At 36.2% G+C, this 15,718-nt stretch overlaps 1 protein-coding gene across 2 annotated transcripts in view; it reads right to left on the bottom strand.

The window, feature by feature from the left end:
- fat3a (FAT atypical cadherin 3a) overlaps nucleotides 1-11,704 on the bottom strand; it is a 209,114-nt gene extending 197,410 nt beyond the window's left edge. For both annotated transcript variants that reach the window (XM_067365788.1, XM_067365787.1), the window contains exon 1: nucleotides 11,582-11,704. The gene's annotated coding sequence lies outside the window, so the exon portion shown is untranslated. The remainder of the gene's footprint in view (nucleotides 1-11,581) is intronic.
- Between the last annotated feature and the right edge of the window lie 4,014 nt (nucleotides 11,705-15,718).

The following is a 15,718-nucleotide window of genomic DNA, read 5'->3' as shown; positions in this document are numbered from 1 at the left end:
CCCAGACTCTAAAAAAAAAAAAGTTTGTATTTAATGTATTTATGAATGATTTTTACCGCAGAGGACTTCCCATAAGTGAGGTTTTGTCAGGTTTAGCTAACTTCTGGGGACATTTTTGGCCCTAATGTACAAGTAACTAATCTCACATAAACTGAGCCGCTCTGATCTCAGGCAACCACCTCCACAAATGCATTGAACACAACACACACCCTCCGTACGTGAAGAACATATAAGTGTTTACAAAGACACACACGGAGAAAGCTCTAGGCAGCTGCGCAGTCTGAACACGCTCCACTTCCATTATGAGCAGAACAGCCATAGTTTACCAATCCCCTTGGCTATAACAAACACATAAATAAACAACACAATGGACTATGAGAACTTACACACATGAATAAAACACAAACATGATAAACAACAGAGCACCATACAGTGCTAAACCTCAGAATGTATGCATGTCATGTATGTATCACATATATATACACATGAACATATACACTAAACAACCACTAACAAGTACCACCCATAACTTTTGTTAAATTTCACAAAGCGCGGGACAAAATTTATGGATGGGCCCCCTCTTTTCCAGGGTCAAATGTGTAGTTGAGTTTCCAAACTTACAAAGATGGAAAAATAAACCCTCCATACCGCCAGTCCCTATCAAGAGCTATTCATCAAAAGAAGAAAGCCTTCTACTTACAATATGGATTCTGAAATGAAATCAACAAGTATAAACACAAGAAAAGACAATAATCAATTCTAAACAGATTGTTCTAACATTCTGACTCTAAATTAAAGGCAAGTGGAACATCGCAACGACAAAACTGAAACTCAATCAGCTGTGTAGAATGCAAGCGGCTCTGATTCATGCTCTGCTTTAAGTTTAAATTTATTAATTTGACAGGCATTTTTACTTAAAGTAATTGCATCACTTTCAAGGTATACATATTATCAGCTCATTCCCTAGAAATGCATGATCATGGAGCTGCTCTACCGCAAATCTACTGTACATACAAATAACATGAAAGACATGAAAACAATACCTTGAATCTATTTTAAAGGGATAGTTCACCCAAAACTGAAAATTCGGTCATCATTCACTCCCCCTCAAGTTGTTCCAAACCTGTATGAATTTCTTTCTTTTGCTGAACACAAAAGAAGATATTTTGAAGAATGTCGGTAACCAAACAGTTGATGGACCACATTGATTTCCATAGTGTAATAGTAGAAGTCAGTGGGGTCATCAACTGTTTGGTTACCAATATTTAAAAAAAAAATATCTTCTTTTATGTTCAGCAGAAGAAAGAAATTCATACAAGTTTGAAACTACTTGAGGGGGAGTAAATGATGACTTTTCATTTTTGGGTAAACTATCCCTTTAAATCTGCCTCAAAATCAAGCCGGTACAACATTGACAATTCTCATTTAAGTTTAAATTGAGAAATAAAACACAAAAAAATGTTTTTGGCATAATAAACATAATTGTCAAGGCAAAGATGGCAAGGCTTTGACATAAATTAAGGCAAGTTTAACAGAGATGATGCTAAATTCAATTCACATTTTTCAATTCACATTTATTTGTATAGCGCTTTTCACAATACATTTCGTTTCAAAGCAGCTTTACAGAGAATGCATGTCAAAATTACAATATTAGAAGAATGCAGTTAGCAAATAGTGTAATAATTTGTGCAATTAATTTACAAACACTGTTAGCATTTAATTTTAAGGTAGAAGCAATGAGCTCCTGGAAAAATGAAATACATCAACAATAATTAGGATATATAGAAATTTGGGAATGTGCATGGTGCACATTCCCAAATGTGTAAACACACACTTATTGTTTGAATGCTAACAAGTACCGCAAAAGCCTACTGGATTTGGATTATTTTGAAAATATTAGTTGAGTAACTTTTGAGTAACATATGAAAACCAATTATGAACTTTTCAACATTCATTTTTCAAGAAATAGGCTGCCTCCCTTCATTATGGCCCACACATTTTCCCCAAAAAATCTGCACGAGTACTAGCATAATTTACTAGATAATACTAAGTTAATTCACCAAAAAATGAAAATTCTGTCATTTATTACTCACCCTCATGTCGTTCCACACCCGTAAGACCTTCGTTCATCTTCGGAACACAAATTAAGATATTTTTGATAAAATCCATTGGTTCAGTGAGGCCTCCATTGAAGGCAAGATAATTAACACTTTCAATTCCCAGAAAGATACCATATTTAAAACAGTTCATGTGACTACAGTGGTTCAACCTTAATGTTATAAAGTGACGAGAATACGTTTTGTGCGGCAAAAAAAACAAAATAAGGACTCCCACGATATCTAGCGATGGGCGATTTCAAAACACTGCTTCATGAAGCTTCGAACCTTTACAAATCTTTTGTTTCGAATCAGTGGTTCAGAGCTTGAAAGTCATGTGATTTCAGTAAACGAGGCCTCGTTATGTCATAAGTGTTTTCAATGGTTTTAGTTTTTCAATGGTTCGCGTGACGTTGGCAGTTTGATTCGCGCTCCGAACCACTGATTCAAAACAAAAGATTCGTAAAGCTGCGAAGCTTCACGAAGCAGTGTTTTGAAATCGGTCATCACTAGATATTGTTGAATAAAGTCGTTATTTAGTTTTTTTGGAACACAAAAAGTATTCTCATCGCTTCAGAACATTAAAGTTGAACCACTGTAGTCACATGAACTGTTTTAAATATGGTATCTTTCTGGGCATTTGAAAGGGTAAATTAACTTGCTGTCAATGGACACCTCACTGAGCCATCGGATTTCATCAAAAATATCTTAATTTGTCTTCAGAAGATGAATGAAGGTCTTACGGGTATGGAACGACATGAGGGTGAGTAATTAATGACAGAATTTTCATTTTTTTTTTGTGAACTAACCCTTTAAGTCATATACTGTACATGACTATGCTGATCATTCAGTGAAATGGTATCGCCACAAGACTTTTTTGTAAGGGGAAAAGCAATATAACTACTTTATAAAAGACATGATCAATTAAAAATCACACACTCACATACAAACAAACACTAAGCAACAGAGCAACAATAAACTACTACCCCAAGTGCACAAACACACACCCAGGTGTTTGTCTTATAAAGGTTGCACGTCGATCAATGCGCTTTTGATTTGTGCTTATCCACACTAGTGTGACAGTGACGTAAGTGGCAACTTTAGCGAGTTTATGGGTAAATTACCTCTGTGAACAACATCTTGTCAAATGGAGCTCTAACAAGTTATCGACCCACCAGTGCCTTGTCCTAAATGAGCTGCTCCCCTGCTTCCGGTAACATCAACCCACTGAAAAACAGAATTTATCTCAAGCGACGTATTGAATCAGAGCCTAACAAAAACACATCAGGGAAAAACGCTGGAGGAATATGGGAGAGAAGGAGATATCAACAAGCAGAGAGACGAATGTGTGTGAGCGGATGTGAGTGGGTGGTCCAATTTCAAGTTTCTAATCACTTTAAAAAGTGTTTGTTTGTTTTTCTGAGCAATAAGCAGGTTAATGCACCTCATAACACCAGCGTTTCGTGAACAGACCTGGTATTCGCCTATATAACTCTTTACGTAAAATGATGACGTCAAAAATAAGTACAATCGTCATTTTGGCTGCGTGAGATTGTCCAGCTTTGTTGTTGTTGAGCAACCAAAGCGCAAGCTGTTAAAGCTCCGCCCTCTTCTGAAAAGTGGCTCATTTGCATTTAAAGGGACACACACAAAAATGGCGTATTTTTGCTCACACCCAAATAAGGGGTGTATAAATACAAAGTTCTGGCATGAAACTCTAATGGGCAGGCTAACAGGTCCGCTAACACAACCTGCTAAGTATCACATCATTATCTATAGGTCACAGATGATTGGTTCCTGCTGTATTAGTAGCCAATGAGTGCTTAATCTTTAAATACATGAGTTAGCATTGCTTAGCAGCGCAGCGTGCTTCAGAAGTCCTCCACCTTCCCCAGCTCCACCTGTACAGATCTGCTACGGCTATTTATGTACGCTATATTGTACAGCAGTAGCATGTCTTACTTGCTCACAGCAGCGTGCCGTGTATGTATTGGCAGTAGTTTTATCTGTCGAGAATTAATTGGATGATATACTAAACAGCAAGAGATATATTTATTATATATATATATATATATATATATATATATATATATATATATATATATATATATATATATATATATATATATATATATATATATATATATATATATATATATATATATATATATATATATATACACACACACACCAAAAAAAGAAATCTTTTGACAAAATGTTCTTCTTTCAAATAATGTGCAATAAGACCAGGATTATAAGTAAAATAGTAAGTAAATAGGTTACACTTTTATTTCATCTCGATTTTAAGCATGCTTTACCTTCGAAAGGAAAATCAGCCATCAAAAAAAACTTTTATTTTGTGATTTTGAACAATCAACAAATTACTGTGACACTAAGATAATCGCCAGTCCGCTGATGGACAGAACAAGGCGTTTCTTTAAAAAGAAAAGTCAATAGGTTTCTATCCAAATTACTTCCTTTGTAAGAATGCAGTGATTTTGCTGGGATTCTAGGTTAGCTGCTATTAAAGTGAGCCATGATTGGCTGGTTTGAATGATCAAGTTGCTTCTGATTGTCAGGAAGGTAAGAGTTTTTCTCAGACTGCTAACAGAGAGGATGTCTAGTGTGCATGTGTGTGTAAGTGTGTGTGTGGTTGGCACTGATGGTGGCATACTGGATCAATACACATCAGGCTCGCCGGCGAGACAGACAAGGGCGTCACCGAATCGACAGCATGTGCTCAGAGCACATCATTCACCAGCCGCCACACACACACACCCATCACGCTATACGCAAACACAACTAAATGACAGCAATTCGCCTGTGTCTATTAAACCAAAATCACCCTGGAACATTAAAATCTGTGTTGGCGCTGCCGCTGAACCAGAGAGAGCAGTTAGGCTGTCTAGGTTTTTTCAACCACACAGTATCATTATTTCTGTGTTACAGATATTCATATTATCATAGAAGTAGTGGGATAAAAGTTTATAGATAAAGAATAGTTTGTATAATAAAGAAAATGGTGCTTTAACGACTGTATGGATTACATTGTTACACCAGTAGGTGGCGACAAGTGACTGTTAATAAATGTATTTGTCATTGAATCATTCATTCAAGAGATTCGTTCAAAAAAACTGATTCATCCAGTAATGAAACAAGTGAAGTATTTATGAGTGAGTCATTGAATCATTCATTCAAGAGATTCGTTCAAAAAAGTGAAGTATTTATGAGTGAGTTGTTGAATCATTCATTCAAACCGTTTATTAAAAAATAATGAATTGATTTGTTAAACAATTTAAATAAACTGCAGCAATTAACATTCTCAGAACCTTTAGTAAATTACATGTTATGTTCAGAATTGTAAGAGAATTGTGATCTCTGTTTAAAACAAAAAAAATGTGATTCTCAATTTATCAATGAAAAAATATGAAACAATTTTCACTCAGAAATTGTTAGTAAATTTCACAAATTATTAAAAAGTAATGTCAAGTAACACATTAAATTAAACTTTAATTTTCGAAAGACTGAAATATTATTTTCTTGTAAAACGTACTGTGCTTCAATAATCTTTGTTTTATTTACTTCAAAAAATCATTACATTGCAGTTATATTGTGTTCATCTTAGTGTGTGTGTCGTTCAGAGGTGTATTCTTAGCCTAAAATCACATGCTCAGATTTCAACCGCCAGTCGACCACACTGGACCAAACCCTGCATTTCGCTCGCTCTTTCAATCTAGCGTTTCTCTCTTCTGGTCTACCGAGCTGGATCAAAACCAATGTACTCATTTTGACTCTCACTTTCTTTCCCAAGAAAGCAAACAGCACACACACACTGCAAATCCACCGAACGCAGCCGAATCCGCAACAGCATCAGTGCTCATTAAAGAGATGCTCCCTTGAGCAGTTGTTCTTGACTTGAAGCTTTATTACCTGACTAATTACAATGCTGTTAATTAGCTGCTATGATCATTGTGAAACGCAAATGAAAGACAAAGACAGACAGGGAACAAAAGACCTGTGACTTCTGTCCAAACAAGGTACTTGAGTGTTTTAATAAGCTATCACACACAGAATGTGTCTTAAAATCTTGTGAGCTACATACCTAAACATGGTCAAATACACTTTTGGGATGATTTTGGGATTTGGTGCAATGGTAATACGTCAAACTATGAAAATACTAGTGATGCACTGAAATTTCAACAACTGAAACCAGGCAGAAAAAACAGCAATTCTCAGGTTTTTTTTTGGTTTCGACTGAAATAGTTTCAGAGGGCTAAAAAATCTTCTTTGATGTTTAATTAGCACTTCTCTGATTATGTGTTTTGACTTTTATTGTCTATTTCATGCACACAACATGGATAAGCTGCAACAACTAAATATGTTTACCATGTGGATGCACTTCACTATGAACAAAAAAATATGCTTTTGCTAAATTTTGCATGTATGGTTTTGGTTTTCAGCTAAATTAAAACTTCATTTGATTCCTCATTACCAAAGAACTTTACTACAACAGCTTTAATTTATCATTTCAGAACACAAAACCTTGAAGAGGATAAAGAGTTTAACAGTAACCCAAATATAATTTTGGTTTTTGGTTTTCAGCTAAATGAAAATGTTGAGTTTTCTCAACTTGTTTTAATTTGTTCTTGTTATACAACAACAAGTTGAGAAAACTCAAAAATCTTCCGCAGCATGGCTGCCTTAAACTTTTAAGTTTTCTCAACTTTAATTTTTAACAGTGTGGTAGCACCATAGTATTCTTTGAAGTGCTTTGGATTACCACATAAATACCACAGTATATGAATTGTTTACTTAGAAAAGTACCATTTTATGTTTAAATCTGCATGAAATGACAAACCATCTTTGTTAAAAAAAAAATTATTTGAAGTGTAATTGGATTTTTTTAGTTTGCCTCACATCCCATTTGATTACATGGGGTGGCGTTTATGACCTATACTGCATCCAGCCACAAGGGAGCGAAATAGAAATGTTTTGGCTTCACTTTTCAGGACATGTAGTGGTGGCAAGTCATAATAAGTGAATCATAGAATCATTCATTAAACTGATTAGTTCAAAATGGCTGAAAGAATTTGTCCATTGACTTTATGAATGGGTCATTGAATCATTGACTCACCCGATTCATTCAAGAATGAAACTGCAGTGTGTCGCTGGGAACTTTCTGCTTTGTTTGGAACTTTTTTCATTGGCAAAATAGAGCAAAAACTGTCCAAACTGACAACGTTGTGTCTAAAAATAAATGATTAATATAATCCAAATTATTGCTTATTGAACTGTTGTATCAAATGAATATTACATTTTGCAACCAATGTAATGTAACCTGATCAACCAACAAAAAAAAAAGTTGGAAGATTTTATTTTAAATTATTTTATTTATTTATATTTTTATGATTTTATGCTTTATGCTTTTGTTAAAATGTATCATTTTAATGTCACAGTCTTCTTTGAATTGCATTTACATAACAGTATATGAATACAATAGTCATTTTTAGTAAGGGAACGCATCTATAATGCCCAAAAATGCTATCTAGGTAGACAGGCAGCTCACTAAGTTTTAAGACACAGCCAAAGAGAGCCTGGTATTCTACTGTCTTAGACATTTGTTTATACGTGTGGCCCTCTGTCATACTGACGGGGCCCGACCGCACACAGAAAGAAACTTTCAGAAAGAGCCCACTCTAATTACTCCGTCTTTAAGTGCTCTATGAAAAATGACAGAGTAGAAGGGCAAGACAAAACAAATTAAGACTGAAAAACAAGGGAAAACATTGAAGAGAGGGGCCGCGGGGTGTAGGACGGGATCTGAGGGGGTCTCTACAGTTGACACAGCACTGAAGAGCATTCCAGCGCAAGCGGAGAACAAAAGCACGCACACACACACAGCGCACACAAACAATGGCACGAACGCTTTGAGACGCAACAACGGCACATCAGGACTCCCTACCCCCTCACACACCCAGAGCGGGGCGCTGATTTTATGTGAAGCGTCCACTGAGCCCTGGCATTTGGCAAAGACAGATGCTGAGAATCGGCTCGCACACACACGCTGGGCTGCGCTGGGAACAGATGGGGGAAGGGTCGCCCCACACAGGGACACATCCCTCCGTTTCTAAGGGAGAACGTCTGCATTGATCAGCGACGTAGAGGTCATTCTACCCTCATACACACACACACAGACTGATGAACACATAAAGGACAAACGGAACTGAACAGGTGGACCAGTAAAAAAAAATGTTTTCTCGAAAACATATCATGTATCCGAACAGACAGCTGTTTGGAACGCGGACAAAAGTGTGTGTGTTGCTCTTCACAGACACAACTACCTCCTCTTTCACTCACTCAGACACTCACTCAATATGTGTTTCCACTGTGCTTTGATGTTTTATAGTTTGTGCATTAGCAGAGCAAAAGTGCATTGCTTTACTGTGCTACCTGACAGCGATTAAATTGTAACAGGAAAATAACGCATTGACAAACATTAACAAATACGGTTGTCATATTAACTAGTGATAGATTGATATCTCCGAAATTTTGAGATTAGAATAAGCTAAAAGCTCAGGTCTAGCACCAAAAACACAATAAAAGCATGAGAAAAGTTGTCCATAGAGGGCTGCACATTTATGACAAAAATCATAATTGTCGATTATTTCCGTGAAAATGTAATTGCGACTATTAATTATGATTATCACAATTACATTGAAAGATGTTTTGAATATCTTTATAGCATTGTTTGAAGCAACCGCATGCAACATTTTTGTGTAAAAATAACAAAAACAAGATGAAAACACTCTTTTTCTATAGCATTAAGCCTCAAATTTCAACTATACATTTGTTTGGTCTCTACTTAAATAATAATAATAATAATAATAAAAAGTAAACATATGCATGTCATAATAATAGGGGCTTTCGCACCATGCTGTTCTAGGAATGGCCCTATGGACATTTTCATGGTTGCGTCCGCACCGCCAGTAGGAACTCTGAAGTGACGTAAACTGCGTTTGTTGTTGTGACTTTTATTTTGATAGCGTGGCAGACTTTTATTTTGACAGCACTGGGACAGTATGAAAAAGTATTAGCTTTTGCCATGTGGTTGATGCCCAGTGTCGTTAGCTGAGCAGAAATACATAATAATGTTTTGCTTGGTCCGCTCAAAGTCATAAGGTTAGGTTGAGAGGTCCATCGATCACTGTTTTCCATGTTTGTAGAGTAGAAAATATATAAGGAGAAAATATATAGGCTGTGTACACAGCTTTTAAAAATGGCGGGTGCTGGTATTTCGCATTCGTTCGACCAATCAGCGTACGCTTACGTCACTAGTTCCTTTTGTGCTAGGTTAGACTTTTTACACTCTGAGTTAGTCGTGATTCGCCTCTCACAACGTAACATGCTCTAAACGCACCTCTTAAGCACGCAGAATAAAGTGTAAGTGGATATTTTTTGATGTAATCGCACCTTTGAACGATTATGAAATTGTGGCATCCGTTATCGTAATCACAATGAAAAATTTGATTAATTGTGCAGCCCTACACTGTAAAAAATTTGAGTTAAAATTTGGAGTTCATTGAAATTAAAAATTTGAGTTAATACAATGAAGGTGATTGATTTAATCAACAGAAATTCAAAATATTATGTTATATGAAACACATTAATTATCTAAGTTGATTTGACAAAAGAAAAAAATGTTGTAATAATAAATCATGATTTGTTTTTTTTTGTTTTTTTAACAATGTAGGCGCTATAAATCGTCCAGTCATATGTTAGTTATGTTTGAAATTTAAGTCAATATTCAGTGAAAATCTCACTTGACAGCTATGGTCACCATTTACTTTCATTGTATGGAGAAGAGCAGCTTAGACTTTCTGCTAATTATTTACTTTTGTGTTCCATAGAAGAAGAACAAAATCATACAAGTTTGGAATGATATGCTGACTGCATTTACTACCATGATATTCCATGCAAAATATTAGTAAATTTTGTTAAATGTTTCAATTTAATTTCAGCATTGCTGTGGATTTCATTTGCTATTATTAAATGTTATTAAATATCATCATTATATTGATCACTCTTCTCTAGGTATTAGTATTGGTCATTATAAAAACATAACTCATTTCTCAAAATACTTAACTGAATAGTTCAGAACGCAAGACATGATGGCACCCAAACAACATTGGACCCCATTGACTTTCATTGTATGGACACAGAGACATTTTCCAAAATATCTCCTATTGTGTTCTACAGAAGAAAGATAGAACAACATGAGGGTGAGTAAATGATATTTTCATTAGGGGGAGGAGTAGACCTTTAAATTCAAAAGTGGATCACAAAATATCATCACAAGCAAAATTACCAATCAAAGAGTTTCTCGTAAATAAACCCCTGCCCAGCCCAGCCTGGATTTGTCCCAAAACTCAAGCCGACGCTGCAACCGGTGCAAAAGCATATCGAAACTGATCTAATGCTGGCAATGAGTATTGTAATTAATCTATAAAAGTGATAGTTAGTGCTAAACAAAACTGAAGTAGTTTGAATTGTCCTTAACAGTTTGAATCAAATGTGGCTTATGTTTCTTTTCAGCAACAACACGTTGGATGTAATGCTTATGAGCATGTCCTTTATACAGTTTTGTTTATATGCATGGATGCATGTTTATGTATGCAAGCATGCATATATCGATGTCTATTTGACCCTATATCTCTCTGTATTCACCAAACGCAGAGCAGTGTCGCATTTCGGAGAGTGTGTGTGTCCCATTGATGTGCGGAGCACGCCAACATCATCCGAGCGCAGAGCGGTGTGAAGCCAATCTTATGAGGATGGCGAGAAAAAAGTGAATTCAGCACATTAATACGTGAAGCACACACACACACAGAGAGAGAGAGAGAGAGAGAGAGAGAGAGAGCGAGACTACACACACTCCTGTGGAGGATCTGTGATGTGCAGTCCGTGCTCCGTGGGTTTTAATTAAAAGATGCACTGGGTCCCTTGAGAATACACACATGCACCGGGGGCCGCCTGTAAATTTACAGCCCTTCCATGGATGCTCGGGACCTTGTGAGCTTCCCACCTTGCCATTGCACCATGCATGCATTAACATCTACCACACCTCCAACAACTTTCTCTGCCCTCTGCGTGTCCACAAGTCTTCTGTGTGCAGATATCACCCCCTGTCTCTAATCTGTCCCCCCTATGACAACTTAAATCAGGATGCTACGACATCCCACCTTCTCCTGCACTGCATATCTAATCAAAAGATCAATACACAATCACAATATAGCCCTAAGATGCATTGCAAAGAGGTCTGAAACCCCAATCGCATAACACAGCCAATGCAACGCATGCCTTTACTGCGGAATAAACCTCCTTCAATACTTGCCCCCCTTTATGCAAGCTGCCCCCCATCCAACTTTCACTCTCAAACACAGTTAGTTCATAAATGAGCAAATTGCATATGAGTTCATTTTGCATACCTATCCTCGTGAGTAATAAATCCGTTCGGTGAGTGACAGGCGTCCGCGCGCTACTTTGGCGTATCCATGAGAAGTTCCGTATCCGACCGCGCATCGGTAGTGCGACCGTCTCGCCGAAGCTCCTGCAACAGCAATGTGCTCCAGCGTTCACACACAAGCGTTCTTACACACATACACTCTCTCGGCGTGGGACCGAGGAAGCGCGCGCACGGAAGGGGGGTGGGGGGGGGGAGCGACTCCTGCGGGTGCGAGCATAGCGCAGCCTACCGGACGAGCGCGCGCGCACACACACACAACCTGTTCTTTTATTGCGCAAGGGAAATCATTAGTGGGCATGCATATTTGTATTAACTGTATGCATTTTTTTTGTTAGTCATTTTTATTTATATAATATTAATTGCATACTAATATAGGCCTATAGAGATTGTACTTTAATATACTATACTTTTAATATATACTTTATCTTAATTCATTATTTTTATTATTAATGATTTATACATATTTATATTGATTCAATTTTATATCTAATTGTATATCTAGTACACACTATTTACATTGTCATGTATGTATGCAGATATGCTGATTTGGTGCTCAACTATTATCAGTTATTATATTGCTTAATTATTAATAATAGTTCTTATTATTATCAATGTTGAAAATGTTGTTTTTGCTGCTTAATATATTTGTGGGAAACATGATTTCTTTTTATTCTCTGATGAATAGAAAGTTTTAAAAAATCTCTCCTTACAAAAATATTTTATAACATTATAAAGTCATTATTAAAGTAAAAGTTACTTTTTTTATCAATATATCAATGCATCCTTGCTGAATAGTAAGTATTAATTAATATTTTTTATGCTACCCCAAACTTTAGAATGGTAGTTCATCAGGGTTTTTTTCTTATATATATATATATATATATATATATATATATATATATATATATATATATACTTGCCCCCCTTTATGCAAGCTGCCCCCCATCCAACTTTCACTCTCAAACACAGTTAGTTCATAAATGAGCAAATTGCATATGAGTTCATTTTGCATACCTATCCTCGTGAGTAATAAATCCGTTCGGTGAGTGACAGGCGTCCGCGCGCTACTTTGGCGTATATATATATATATATATATATATATATATATATATATATATATATATATATATATATAAACACTTTACAATAAGGTTCATTAACATGAACTAATATTAGTAGTTAATACATTAACTAATGTTTTATCATATATATATGATACAATGTGTTACCATAATATATATATATATATATATATATATATATATATATATATATATATATATCTATATATATATATATTCCATGAATTTGATGCCTTTTTCGTCCCTAAGAAATAATCAGACATAGAAGTACTAAAACCACAAATAAATGATTAAAATACATATACTGTGTATTGTTTTATCAAGTAAATTCAGTTAAATATTATTTTAAATAATTAAAATTGCATTTATTCTGACAAGGTTAAGGTTTTTGGCCTGTCCCTTACTATGATTGTTCTTTTTCAGCAGGACTTTTAATTTGCAAATTGAATGCAAATGATACAAAAATCACATTTGCATATTGCATAAGTATAGTCTTATTCTCAAGCAATGTTTTAGCATAAGTATACATTACTTTTTTATTAAATATTAAATCATTTTATCTGTGTCCCCGATTCCATGTCAGCCCTGTTACCCTCACCAAAAAAAAAAAAAAAACCCTTTTAAAAGAGGGGGTTATCATGCAATGTCAAACCTGTTACCATTTTCAAAGTCTACATTTAAACAGCTATTTATTTAATGTAATATAATCATTATCTACAAGTGATATCCCTTCAAAGTGTACAACGTGCTTTAGTGATTGTTGCATCCCAAATGACGCACTATACACTATGCACTTATGCACTATGTACTCATCCATGTAGTACGTGAATTGTATAAGGTTATTTTGTCATTTAACAACGGAGTCCGATACCTCCTCCTCCGCTATGTAATTAAAGGGATAGTTCACCCAAAAATGAAAATTTGATGTTTATCTGCTTACCCCCAGTGCATCCAAGATGTAGATGACTTTTTTTCTTCAGTCGAACGCAAATTATGATTTTTAACTGCAACCGCTGCCGTCTGTCGGTCAAATAATAGCAGTAGATGGGAACTTCAACTATAACAGTAAATAAAACTTGCTTAGACAAATCAAAATTAAAACCTGCGGCTCCTGACGACACATTAATGTCCTAAGACACAAAACGATCGGTTTGTGCGAGAAACCGAACATTATTTATATAATTTTTACCTCTAATACACCACTATGTCCAACTTCCTGTTAGTGAGGTCAAAAAACGCGTTCTGTTGACGGAAGTGATGTTTCGCCCATATACTTCAATGAGCGCAAGACATCACTTCCGTTGTTAGAGCGCGATCAGACCTCACTAGCCGGAAGCTGAACGAAGTTGGACATAGTGGTGTATTAGAGGTAAAAAATTATATAAATACTGTTCGGTTTCTCACACAAACCATTTCGTGTCTTAGGACATCAATGTGTCGTCACGAGCCGCAGGTTTTAATTTGGATTTGTCTATGGAAGTTTTTTTGACTCTTATTGTTCAAGTTCCCAATCACTGCTATTATTGTCTGACAGACGGCAGCGGTTGCAGTTAAAAATCATAATTTGCGTTCGACTGAAGAAAAAAAGTCATCTACATCTTGGATGCCCTGGGGGTAAGCAGATAAACATCAAATTTTCATTTTTGGGTGAACTATCCCTTTAAAGCTGCGACAGTTGAGCATAAAGTGTCCAATATTCCACACTTCGTTTTTTCCGTTAATTTAGTGCATCATCCAGGTATTTAAAGTGCACTTTTTCCTTTTGGAATTTTCAGCGTGAACACACTACTTGCACTATTAATACTTAAAAACGTCATAGAATAGTGCATAAATACGTGAATTGGGATGCACCTCTAGTCTGTTAGCTAGCAAATAGCAAATTACCTTAAAATTGTCAAACCTGTTACCGTCAGCCCTGTTACTTTTCCAGAGTAACAGGTCTGGACACGTGGGTAACAGGGATGACAGTCACCTTATCCACACTGATTTTAACATTTATCTGTGTAAAATGCAACCATATTTCAAAATATTAGGGTAATATGATACGTTTCAGTATGTTGTACTGTATCTTTCAACATACCTTCATGTTCATACTGCAGTAGTGTAGAGGAATAGATGATCGCGTTCACTCGCGCTCCGCGCCTACACAGCGATCTGTCACGCCACATCAAAAACGGCATTTATTGTTTGAATTTCGTGATAAAATGGACAGAATTTGAAAGATGAAACTTTGTTTCTTATCGAAAGTAACAAAACACAGAGCTTATTGTGATTATTGGTGGTTAATGCTGGTTAAAAGTGGTTAGGCTATAAAGCATTACCGTGCGCGCCCCCTTCTGGATTGTAGTGTGGATCACCTGTGACTGACTGTATTCGTCGTGTAACTGGACGAATATATGTACCGTTACACCCCTACTCAATAGTTAACCCACTATTCCAGTCGACTCTTCCTAACAATGGTTTGTCTGTTTTCAGGCCCAAAACTACCCTCTATTAATAAAATTGAATTGTATTGTACTACACTGTATTTCAGAACAGTTGGATATATTGGTCAGCGCTGCATAAGTGCTCTAACCACCCCACATCCTCACGAGTCCATCCAGCTGAGTGTCAAAGTGAGGATCATGGGCGGCTATGAGGTCTTTTAGAAATGCACTACCGTGTAATTAATGTAACCATGATATGATGCACAAATCGATTTCCATTGTGAACCCCTGACTGCATCTGGACAGGAGGGGGTGTTTTTTTCTGTCCCACTGGTGTGCTGTTAGGAGGATATCCACTTATCATGCACAGCTGACATCAAACGTATGAGGTGGATGGGTGAGGGTCAGGTTTGCTATCTTTGTTGAGACCGAATGAAATAGCCTTCATTGTGGGCACCTCTTAGAGGCTCTCACAGCTTCATAAAGGGACTAAATAATATCATAATTATAATCTAACTATGCCAAAAGGTTTCTTCAAGGTGTGGGTGTAAGGTTAGGATGTACTAATTATAATTAGCCTAATTTAAAAAC

The sequence above is a fragment of the Chanodichthys erythropterus genome, chromosome 17 (genome assembly GCF_024489055.1).
Source record: "Chanodichthys erythropterus isolate Z2021 chromosome 17, ASM2448905v1, whole genome shotgun sequence".
NCBI lineage: Eukaryota > Metazoa > Chordata > Actinopteri > Cypriniformes > Xenocyprididae > Chanodichthys > Chanodichthys erythropterus.
The sequence above is the reverse complement of the archived record's forward strand: the minus strand, read 5'-3'. Positions and strand labels throughout refer to the sequence as shown.